Genomic DNA, 8,925 nt, shown 5'->3' on the forward strand with positions numbered 1-8,925 from the left:
TTAAGTTCTCATTTATGGATGTTCTCCTTGGCACTTCGTGATTATTGGTCTCTTTAGGAAGTCAGGAAGACTTGGACCTTGAAAATGCTGTTGCTGCTGTAAAGTTATGTTACTGAGAGAATCTAGGAATCCCAAAGAGGTATAGCAAGAGCTGGAGGGAGTCAAGAGTACAAATGACAGCAGCCGAGCAAGTGTTCTTCAATAAGGAGATCAAGCAGAACAAGAGTATGACAAATGGCCGCCTATCCTTGAGTGCTTTGGTGGGAGCTGTTTTGTGAGGACTGTCTGTCTTCAAGCTTCCAGATTTTTTCTCTGTATCTTCCTCTATTCCCTCCTGTGTACTTACACATCTGTAAGTATATATATCTTATAATGATCTGTGTCAGGTACAGTGGTAGTGAAATAAAATGGATGTGGTTGTGAAGGGACAGAATCATAAACTCCTTGAAAAGAAGCTTACATGGCAGCTCTCCCTTGTAGGTATTTTGCAAGTGGTTCCTGCATAGTGTTGCTTAGTAAGAGGACTGGGAAGGTGGTAGATCTATATATACAGGTACATTATCAACTTTTTAATTCCATTTTTTAAAAAAGCAACATCAATAAAGTTACTTTTCCCATCCTAAATTATAATGCTAAAATGAAGACAACACAAGGGAACCAGGAATATACATTGGAAGGGCTGTGAGCACCATTCACTTTTAGTTCTCAGAAGAAATTCCTGGTATCATTAACAATTAATTGTTTATTTTTTGATGGGTCACTATATTCTAGATAAAAATAAAATAGGCTTCCCAACAGCCTGAAGTCTGCTTACCTCCACTGTCTTTAGATCAACGATGGGCAGACTTCAGGTTTATCAAATCTGATTTTAATTTACTAGAATATCAAGATCTACCAACTAGAAATAGGTGCAAAAGACATCTTTAAAGAACAACATGCTGTTTTGGGGCACATTCTGAGCTTTGGAATTTGTTTTCAGTTTCAAGACTAAAGTAAGCTCAGTCCTATTTATCCCCCCTTTACCCACACCATTGTTTTCTTCACTTCAGCACTATAATTTAAACTGGGATAGCCATTTTGTATTTAAGCAGCTATCTTTCCTTGAGTTATTAAACAGCTGGAAATCAGAAATCCTTCTCAAACCAACCTACTGCAAAACAGATCCCACTATGCACTGTGCTCAACCTTCTGCTTTTCAGTGGTTTCTTAATGATTTCAGTTAACAATAACTAGGGTCTTCTGTCCTTATGCTAATAATATTGCATTTATAAAGAAGTAGTAGTTGGGGTTTCATTATCTAGGTGATGTCAATATCTTTGATTGCTGACTTGTATGCCAGGTGGTGCAGGAAGCATACAAAGGGCCAAATTTTCCACTTTGTCCTGTTCAATGCGTTCTCCATCTTTACAATGTCTTTTTCAACGTTAAAATAATTTTTATGTCTCAGGGAACTCCTGCATAAAAAAATATTACAGTAGAGTCTCGATTATCCAACCTTCGATTATCCAACATTCCGGATTATCCAACGTCGCTGCTCAGTGATTTCTTTACATTTTCAGAGGACTGAACTGTTTATACAGTACATATTGTACATCACAATGTTGATCAGTGATTTCTTTACATTTTTAGAGGACTGTTTATACATTACAATGTTATTCCTATAAAGTTACTGCAATGTTACTTTTACTGTTACTGCAATAAAACTTCAATACATTTTCGGCTATCCAACTATCAGCCCGCTCATTTATGTCGGATAATCGAGACTCTACTGTATATCTACAGCTTTAAAACATGTTTTTTTTTTTAAATTCACAACCTATCATGGAACCCTAGGGTTCTGGGGAACCCTGGTTGATAAAACCTGACCTAAGGTATATCAGAAGATTCCTTTCTTCTTCCCTGACATAACAATTGCTTTTAAAAGGACGAGAATGGGAAATGGTTGCGTCTTTAGTTTCTTTGAGTGGCCTATGTCACCTGGTGCTGGGAACAATGGCACTGCAGCAATTTTGAAGTGTAAGCACTCTTCAGGACAGTCTCTACAGCCATCTGTTGTGTGCTGAATCCCACCATAGAGCTCAGTGTGAGTTTTAAAGGAATTATCCAAGGTGCTGAACCAATGTGGAGGTCAGCTCCTTTAAAACAGACATGGAGCCACCCAGGCAACAAGGAGATCCCAAACATCCAGGAAGGCATACTGATCTTTCTCCCTTTCTCTGACTGGGTACAGAGAGAGTTTACAACATAAAATCATTCCCACTCAAGCTCTTGCGAGGATCAGCTAAATTCTGGTGGTATAGGGCCTGACATGGTAGGAATGGTAGCAGATGGCCATCTCCTCCTCCTCCTCCTCCTCCTCCTCCTCCTCCTCTTTGATAATCAGAAAATCCTGGCAGAAATTCCTGTGGGCTGTGGCTCTGCCACACATCTGCACTATCAAATGGGAATGAACAGAACTTCAGCAGGGAGAGTGTGCTGTTCTCAATGCTCCAACTATTGTGTTCCTCTCCCCCTCCCCCTCCCATTGCCTATACCCCTTGGTGTGCAAAGAAAAGTTAATGCAGCACTCATAGCTCCCAGCATTGGTGTCTACAAGGTCGTTTAGGGTGCATTGCTTGTTGTTGTCTAATGATATATAATTCTGAGCTCTCAGATAGTCTTGGAGTAACTGCTCTGTGTATCCAAGCACCCATCACTTAATAATCATGGGAAAGCAGTAAAGAGGCAATTATACATCTTAATGAATAAGATGAAGATTGACTTGGTGAGTCAAGTCAGGAGAAAGTAAATTAACAGAAGAGCAACCAGGGGTGTACATGTTGCTTAACCCAGTGGCAGTTTGGAGTTCTGGGGTTGACATCTGCGCCCAGGAAAAAGGAGAAAGAGTATGTCTTCAAAAACTGGTGGGATGTAGGTTTAAGGAATCCAGGGATAATCACTGTTGCCTTTAGGTTCCCTGTCTCAACCTCTGCCTTCAATTGCCTACCTGCTTGCTGCTGCTGCCAGGGGATCCCTCCCTTTCTCCTGTAGACTATGGCCTGCCTGCAAGACTACTACTGCCTGCAATACCAGGCCCCAAGTAGCTACCTGGCTAACCAGCCAAACCAACATTCACTCCCTTTCTACAAGGGGATATAAGTTGCCTGTCTGGGTTGGCGAGCTTGCCACCAGAGGAGTTACAACTGAAGGGGCAACATCAAAAGCAGTTGGCCCTTTGAGGGAGCTGTTTTACAGATGGAGCAAGGGTGAGGGCCAGTTTCCATGTGTTTGGCCCAAACAGAAATAATAAATAAGAGATGCAATTTACAACAGAATCTGTCACAAGGACCAGATCCAAAGACTACAGCTAAGTCCTCTGATACAATTGCATCTGCTCAGATGCACAGGGCAGGGACGCCAAACTCATGGAACTACAGCAAACATTCCTCAAACTACAGTGTCTACCACATGACAGTAAAAAAATGAACAAGGCAAGACTTGTACCCAGGACTGATCTGTTACAGAACTGAAGAGAAAAAAGATAGAACCCTACTAGTGATCACATTCAGCTTCCAACTGAGACCACTCAGATATATCATCAATGAACTACAACCCGTTCTGGACAATAATGCTGTCCTCAGGGACTCCTAGTGACAGATATTTACTCACTTACAGACTGCCTCCAAACATCAAACAGGTACTTACCTACAAGAAGACATACAACACAGATGTGGACACTGGTACAAAGTCTTGCTGCAAACCCAGGTGCCAACTGTGCTACACTATTCAGGAAGTGTCATCACAGGCTCTAATGGCATCATCCACAATATTAGAGGGACGTTCACATACTCATCCTCCTGTGTAATTTATTTTTTTCCCTATTTTAATTTATAAAGGCGATTGAATTTTAAAAAATACAACAACATATATGTAAAGCTGTATTGTCATTTACAGTTGTTGACATTTAGATTATCCAGATGTTACATGACTTCCTTGTTGGTATTCCCGTAAGTTCAGGTATCTTTGTTCTCTTCTCTGTACCTTGCAACTCGGATGTTACAATATTCTATAGAATTAAATTGTCAATATATATTACATGTTTTCTTATCTTGTAAACAACATATTTAACTGTTCACTCAATTTACTTAACGAAAACCTTTTCTTTATTAACAAAATGAGTCTTGTATATCTTTTTAAAGCTCCCCCCCCCCTCATAAATCAATTTGATTTAGGTTGCTATTTTTCATAAACTATAGCTTTCTTTCCATTTGTTTCTTATAAAAGGTCTGAACAGAATTTAAATGTTACAGCTATAATGATCTGGGAAACAATTAATTTATAAACCTAATTCTTGTGCTAATTGTAGTTTCTCCACATTTCCTACATTCAAATTCTAAAAGGCTGAGGCAGTATAGAACTCAACTTTTTGTTTGTTTGTTTGTTTTATTGCAGTTATCTCAATTCATCCTGAATAATATCTTCAAATAAATTCCATTCCTTTTCTATTTTTGTGTCGATTTCTGATTGATCATGAGAGTCAATTTATCTATATATTTCATTTCTCCAACTTTCACTTTCCAGTCGTCTATTTTTGGAGGTTTTTCTGTCTTCCATCCCCTGGCAATAATTAGTCTTGCTGCTGTAATTAAATACAGAATTACTCACCAGTATTTTGTCACCACTTCTTTTTGTATTTTAGCTGTCATATTTAGTAAGAATAGTTCTGGCGTAAAGGGTATTTGTGTCTTCAATCTTGATTATGTAATTTTATGTACTTGTCGCCAGAATTTTTGAACTGTTGGACAGACCCACCACATGTGATATAAAGATCCTGCCTCTTTTTGGCATTTCCAAGATCGGTCAATTAAGGTTTGATTTATTTTCTTTAACTTTGTCGGTGTAAAATACCATCTTTTGGAGATTTTCAAATAGTTTTCTTTCAAATCTTGCGAGGCTGTAAATGATTGGATTTTTTCCATGTGTTCTCCCAATCTTCTAGCGGTATTGGATGTCCTATATCTCTTGCCCAGCTTATCAGTGGCCTGTTACAGACGGGCATAAAAGCACGTCCTGGGGATGTACTAGGGTTAGAAAGGGGCATCACTTCCTGATGCCCCTAACCCTAGTACGGACCCAGTCCGTACAAAATGGCGGTGCCCATTCTACACGGGGGCCGCCATTACGACATCACCATCTTTATATCGTAGCCATTTTCCTTCTCTCCCTCTTCGAAAGAAGGCCTCTTGGGTAGAAATCCAGAGTGGAATTTTATTATAAAAAATATTTTTTGCGTAGATCCCAATTTTATAAGGGATTTTCTGATCAGATAGTTGTTGAAATCTTTATTGATTTGAAGTTTATTATACCAGGCATATGCATGCCATCCAAATTGATTTTGTATACCTTCCAAATCTAGTAGTTTTTGATTATCCAGTTTAAACCAATTTTGTATCCACATCATATCGCATGCTTGATGATATATTTTGAAGTTTGGTAGTGTGTATCCTCCTCTCCTTTTATCATCTTGCAATATGGACATTTTAATTCTTGGTTCACTACCTTTCCATAGAAATTTTCTTATCTCATTATTCCATTCTGAAAATATCTTTTCTTTTGTTATTATCAGAAGGATCATTAGTAAGTATAATACTTTTGGTAGAACATTCATTTTTACCGTTGCGATTCTTCCAAGCAGTGATTATGTTCATCTTGTTCCATCTGATTAGATCTTGTTTAATTGCTTCCCAAAGTTTTTAATAATTATTGTCGTAGAGATCTGTGTTTTTACTCGAAATCCAGATGCCTAAATATTTAGTTTTGTTTGTTATAGTACAACCTGTGATATTAATCAGTTTCTTTTGTTCTTTTTTCGAGATGTTTTTAGTCATTATCAATGTCTTTTCCTTATTCATCTTAAAGCCTAAGTATTCTCCAACGGCTTTGATTTCTTGGAGTGGCTCTTGAATGTTTAAGGGATCTTGAAGTGTTACAACAATATCATCAGCGTAGGCTTTGACTTTCGATTCATTGTTCTTTATTTTTTTGCCTTTTATTTTCTTGTTTTCCTTTATTGCCTTTATTAAAATCTCAGCTGTGATGATGAATAGTAATGGTGAAACTGGGCAACCTTGTCTTGTTCCTTTATACAACCTGAATTCTTGACTTTTTCACTATTGATCAGAAGTCGGGCCCTTTGATTTTTATAAATCTGTTGAATACCCATAATGAAATGCCCTTCTATACCTATTTTCTTTAAACAAGCAATCATAAAGTCCCATCTCACCTTGTCAAAGACCTTTTCTGCATCGATATAGACCATTGCAAGTTTCTTTTCATTGTTGATATGATCGTATTCAATTGTGTCAACTATATTTCTAAGACATTAGAATGGGAATACACAAAACCTGGTTGCAGAACACTTCAGTCTGCCTGGGTATTCTGTCTCAGGCCTCGGAACAGCAGCCTTTGAACAAAAGAACTACAAAAGAAGATTGGAAAGAGAAATAGCAGAATTGGAATGTATCCACTACAGTCCATCAGCAATGAGTTGAACAGAGATAATGCTTTCCTGGCACACTACACACATTTCAACATTATCTAACCCCCATCCTCATGAAGGAACCCTTAACCAGTTAACCACATCCCCCCCTGTGTTTCCCACACTACATTCCAGTACTCATTTATATGGTTATTTACTTTTCTTGGCTTTGTGTGACAGCCTTTCTCCTGTCTTTATCCCCCAACAATCATCATTAAAACTGAACTTGCCACTTCATCTCCATACCTACAAGGTTTTGAATTTGAATTCACATCCTCACCCACAACCAGCTTATATAGGTGTGTTTCTGGCTTCTCCACACCAAACATGCATCTGAGGAAGTAGGCTCAAATCTATGAAAACTCATGCTGCCAACTTCTTTCTTTCCATTAGTCTCAAAGGTGCTATAAGATTCCTTTGCATAATGGCTATGTCTTTGAATTCTATAAAGAAGGGAGGGGAGCTTAAAGTGACTTCTGATCTTTCCTTCAGTGGTTATTAACCCAACATACACTCAAAAAATCATCACTATCCCTCTCATATAAAAAATCATCTCCTTTTTATAAAATCTAAATTCTAGTAATCAAATCTTATATTCTTATAAGTAAATTCCTTAACAGAAAATCTAACATTAATATTCAATATTAATAACCATTAACTATTTCAAATTCTATTACATTTCTCCTAGTTTGAATTAATCAAAACTAATACACATTGCCTTTTATAATAATCAGTTTACCTTCTCATCTGTTTTAAAATCTATCCCATTTGACCTCAATATATTACAACCTCAGCTGTATCTCTCACCAACTGGTGTATAATTAACTGCTTTTGAAAATGAAGAAAAAGTTATGGTTTCTTATAATAAAGCCTCTTCTTGAAAATCTAGCGGAGAAGTCCAGGTTGGATATGAGCTGCCTACTGCCCAGGCATGGGGCAGTGCGATAAGATCCGTTGGTGACGGTTATAACCCATGCCTATGCTGGTGCAGATTTCATGTATAATAATCTCCATTGTCCTTTCCAAATCTGACTTCTGGTTTGCTTCTCAGTCTTGCTTTTCCATGGCAGATGCCTTAGTGTCCTCCCCGTCTTCCTCTTCATTTTCCAGTTCATCAGATACTCCAAATATCTGGCTTGATCTTGTTCTGTGATTTTCAAAATCCTCCTTCATTAATTTAAGTTCCTCCAAAAACTTCTACCAGTTGTAGTTTCATCTTGAGATGGTTGCATCTTTAATATTTTTCTATTATACCAACTCTTGGAATGCAAAGAGTTAACAAATCCAACTACCCAATGTCTACTCCAGAAGAATATGAAAATGACACAGCCTGATGGTTAACCTCTGCTATTCCCATTGATTTTAATGGGAACCTCTCACAGCCATAACAATTCTGCTTTCTCAAAACACTTTCTCAAAACAAAGCAATATTTACTTAATCCCCTGTTACTTGTGATGGGTTGTGAAAATACCTAACTTTCCAAGTTTAAAAATCAATTCCAATTTAGATCTTTCTTCATAAAATACAGTGAGCCCGCGCCATACGTGGGTTCATTATAGGCGGCTTCCAGCTTACACGGAAGCTGCCGGGAGATTGGGAGAGTGGTGCATGCACACGGACGCGCAGAGTGCATGAGTCCCATTATATCTCATGGGGCTCCAGCATACACACTTTTTGACTAATGCGGGGGGGGGGGGGATCCCTTGTGTAAGGCAAGGCTGGACTGTACCCATTTCTGTTAGAGTTTTGTTCTCTAAAAACTTTTTTCTTCTAAAAAATGAGTCCTCCTAGTAATGTAAATAAAAAGAAAAACTGAAAACTTATCCAAATATTGGTGAATCTATTTATTTGAAGATTTGTTTTAATCCAAAAGAAGTTCTTTTTGTTAACAAGAATATTTATCAAAATAAATTACAATTAGCCAAAAGTATTTGCATGCAGCAGGATGAGTTATTGGCAAATGTACCCATTCCCCTCCTTTGTGCACGATCAGCTATACTAGTTTTATGGTTTTGATAGGGTACGTGGATTTGTGTGGGCTATCTCTTTGTTTTCCCCTAATCCAGAAAAAGAGAAACTCAGTTGAACCTTATCTCCACACTGGTAATCACATTGTTGCTGCTCTCATCTTCATGCAGCTTCATGAAAATGATGTCAGTTGCCCTTTCCATACCGGGAAGTTTGGATGTCATCAGTATGCTAATGATATCCAACTCTATCTCTCTTTGCCATCTAATTCCAAGGAAACTGTTTCTGTACTAAATAAACGTTTGAAGTTGGTAATGGACTGGATTTGGTCAAATAAACTGTACATCACTTTGAATCCCATGCTGAGAGAGAGAGAGTAGTGGTATGACTCTGGAGACCAGGTTTTGATTCCCTGCTTGGTCATGAAACTCATTGGGTG

This window comes from Sceloporus undulatus, chromosome 2 (assembly GCF_019175285.1).
Source record: "Sceloporus undulatus isolate JIND9_A2432 ecotype Alabama chromosome 2, SceUnd_v1.1, whole genome shotgun sequence".
Taxonomy (NCBI): domain Eukaryota; kingdom Metazoa; phylum Chordata; class Lepidosauria; order Squamata; family Phrynosomatidae; genus Sceloporus; species Sceloporus undulatus.